The 3,787-nt window shown below is 32.5% G+C and overlaps 1 long non-coding RNA gene across 1 annotated transcript; it reads left to right on the forward strand.

Moving 5' to 3' along the window:
• Positions 1-3,190: 3,190 nt before the first annotated feature.
• LOC102671216 lies at positions 3,191-3,700 on the forward strand. The gene is made up of 2 exons (XR_422084.2): positions 3,191-3,229; positions 3,308-3,700. It is a non-coding gene; the product is annotated as an uncharacterized LOC102671216 (long non-coding RNA).
• Positions 3,701-3,787: the final 87 nt, after the last annotated feature.

Genomic DNA, 3,787 nt, shown 5'->3' on the forward strand with positions numbered 1-3,787 from the left:
AATTAGAAAACAGAAAGTATATCTATATCTACATGTATATCTACATATATACGTATGTGCGTGCGTGAACGTATGTGCGCCCGTGGGTGTGTGTATATATATATGATATATATTATACATATATATATATATACAATATATACAGGATGAGAGTAAATGGTTGTTCATAAATCTAAGGATATATAAATATATATATATATATATATATAAGTGCACGTGGTGCACATCGTGTACGCTTACACTTTTTCCTTTACTTTCTCGTTCTCCCTCGAATGAGTGAAGAGAATACACCGATTCCGATTCCGAGATAGAAACGCGATAAAATTTTCAAAAAAAAGAAGACGAATAATGTATCCATAAATTTTTGAACATCACTTGGAATCATCCTATATATAAAAATTATTACGTACACATATATTATTTATATGAATGGCACGCATATACGGATGCATAGGGAGAAAAAAAAAGTTATATTATTTATTTTCTTCGAAACACTTCATCGAGGATTACGCGTTGACGATGTAAATCGATTGTGTCGAACAAGAGGATTTTATGTTACAAACTACTCTATCTAAGTTTGATCACTTGTTTGATCGTTGAAACGAACAATGAAGCGTAAAGTTTAATATTATTTCTTTTCGTTTTCACTATTTACACTCTATTCCTCCTCGCTTTTTTTTTTTTTCTTTTTTTTCCCTTTCTTTTTTTTTCGTAAACATTATCTATAATTGTTCTAATGTGGAGAAAATAAGAAGCACAAAATTCAAAGTGTAAAGACAAAATTTATCCGGAGTTTATCCTATCGAGTATCGAATATAAACACAATTTATTTTTATCGTCGAAACGAATCGCATTTTTTACCGAATGTCTTCCAATATATTTTTTCCAATATATAAACATTATACCTTCCACGTTCGACATTACCGATTTAGAATTCCGGGAAAATTTTTTTTTTTTTCGATTTATCCAATAAAATATGTATGTATATATTTCATCCGAACGAATCGAATATGTATAATACATAGAAGGAAAACGGAACACGACCGAGTGTATCGAGATTATTATGTGCTTTGCGCGACATTCATTTTTTAAACAATGAAAGAATGAGAAAAGAGCGCATTAATTCTGATCTAATTTTGATCGATTCGGTCACGATCCCATTCGATGACGATCGGTACGCGTGACGATCGTGTCCAACGGGAAAGATTGAACTTTGATTGAACTCGTCTCTATTGCAAAGTCATCTTCGCACATGTTTGTATTTACTAGTTATCTTATCTTTGAAAAAAAAAAAAAAAAAAAAAAAAAAAGGAATCCATTAATATTTTTATCGAAACACCTGTGTGTATAATTTCTTAATTAGAACGTTAATTGTTAAAGCGTTAATTGATAAGCGCAACGGGATTATTTTAATATTTATTTTTCATTCGTATTTTATATTCGTATATAAAAATAGATACTACTAAAAATCTCGATGATTGACTCGACTTCAAATTTATTTATATCATTCATTTATTCTTCTTCCTAGATCTATTTCGAAAAAAAAAAAAAAANNACGAGAGATCAAACAAGATAAGTAGCAAGAAAGCGTAAAAAAAAAGAAGAGAGACAGGTCGAAACCGAAAATCGATCGATATATACATCGATATATATATATATATATTTTTTTTTCCTATCTAAAAAAGAGAAAAAAAGTTTGACCACACAGGTGCGCTAATAAAATTCTAAACGCTCAATGCTCAATTATCATCGTGTGTGCTCTTTTTCTCATTCGACATCCATATATACATATATACGTGCGCACATTAAACAACATATGCACACACTTACATTAGAAATCGCATAATATCGCACACGTGCGCATATACACACAATACGTACGTAATGTTATCGATTAATATATTTCACGACAGAGAAGAAAAATAACAAAATACCTACTTATCGATTACTACTAGATGTCATGCGTGCGGATTTAAAAAAAAAAAAAAAAAAAAAAAAAAAAAAAATCTACAGAAGATTTTCCGTTGCTCGAGTTCTTGCATTGTCTACTACTATTACTACTCCTACTACTACTACTACTACTACTAATACTACTAATACTGATACCAAACACACATACACACGCACACACACACACACAAAACACTACATTACACGCAAAAACAGGAACACAGACACAAATTTTATTGTATAAATTATTTTGCCGAGATGCGTCTCCGAAGAAAAAGTTTGGCATTTCCCTTTTTTCTCGATCCGCAGCGTGACAGATCCTACTCATTCTACACGCTCTACGCTATAGATAAGATTCTCTTTCCCCTGATAATGAAAATCGCGAGATGAAAATGTAAAATCGGCTTACGGATATTACGTACGAGAATTATCCACGATTTTTTCAGAATCGAGATCGAAATCCAATAACGAGGACGAAACGTTTTATCTCGATGATCGAATGATGATTTGGCGAAAAAAAAAAGAAAAGAAAGAAAATTATAAACGTTTCGTATTAAATTTTGACAATCACAATTGCGAAGCTTAGATTTGCTATTCGTTTCTTTTTCTTTTTTCGTTTCAAATCAAAGAAGAAGAAGAAGAAGAAGAAAAAGAAGAAAAAGAGGAAAGGAGAAAGAGGGAATTAGGGCGAGATAAGCGTAATGATTATCGTTGATCACGTTGACAAGCGTTTTAATGAACAATAATAAGTATCGTTATTTAATAAGGATAAATTGAAAAAAAAAAAATGGAGAATCGGCGCAGGAGGAAAAGGAGGAGAATATATAATAAACAGAGAGAATCTTAGGCCCGAGGGGGGATATAGGTTTCGAGAAAACGCGCAAAGTTCCTGAAGATTAAGATAAAACGCGGCCAGAATGAACAAGCGGATGAAACGAGAAAAATGGCGAATAATGGACGAAACGTAGGTGGAGACGTATCTTGGTAAAACATAGTTGGCCTAGTAACGAGTTTCATATTTTTCGCCCCGAATCGCAGTGAAATCGTCGAATAATTATCATCTATTATACAATATTATTGACATTATCCACAAATTTTATTGAAATAAAAAACTTTATCGATACCGTTGAACATAATGTACTTGAATTATGACGACGACAACTTCGATACTGTTATATTGGAAAGGGGGGAATGAAAGGTGGGAAGAGAAAAGTGAGAAGGATAAGAAGAGGGAGTGAGCGAACGAGCGAAAGCGAGCGAAAGAGAGAGAGAGAGAGAAGTATACGTGTGATTGTACGTGAAAGAAATGAGCGAGAGAGAAAAAAGAAAGAAAGCGAGAGAGAGAAAGAGAAAGGAGAGAGAGAGGGAGTATGCGTGAGTGCATGCGTGTAGAGAGGAAGACAGAAATGGCGGAAAAGTATACACACGGACACAAACCGTTCGAATGGATGTGAATCCGAACATTTTAAACGATCGATAGGATTATTATTGTATAATATAAGCGGGAGTAAAAAAAAAAAAAAAAAGAGAAAAAAAGAAAAAAATGCGAATACGAAAAAAAAAAGCAAATTGGAACAGGGTGAGCTGTTCGTGGTAAAAGATGAAACAAGGATAGGATAACGATTACAGATAAACTATGTAACTGAAGTCTTTCCATCTTCTTTTTTTTCCTTTCATTGTGTCACGTAAATACGTCTTTACACGCGACTCTTGTGTGCGATGAATCTTGGACGATGAGTAGAGAAAGGGGAAAAAAAAAAAAAAGAATAAAAAAGATAAGAAATAAAAAAAAAAAGGGGAAAAACCTTGTAAGTACGTATAATAAAAAAAAAAAAAA

The sequence above is a fragment of the Apis dorsata genome, unplaced genomic scaffold (assembly GCF_000469605.1).
Source record: "Apis dorsata unplaced genomic scaffold, Apis dorsata 1.3 scaffold_326, whole genome shotgun sequence".
NCBI classification, from domain to species: Eukaryota; Metazoa; Arthropoda; class Insecta; order Hymenoptera; family Apidae; genus Apis; species Apis dorsata.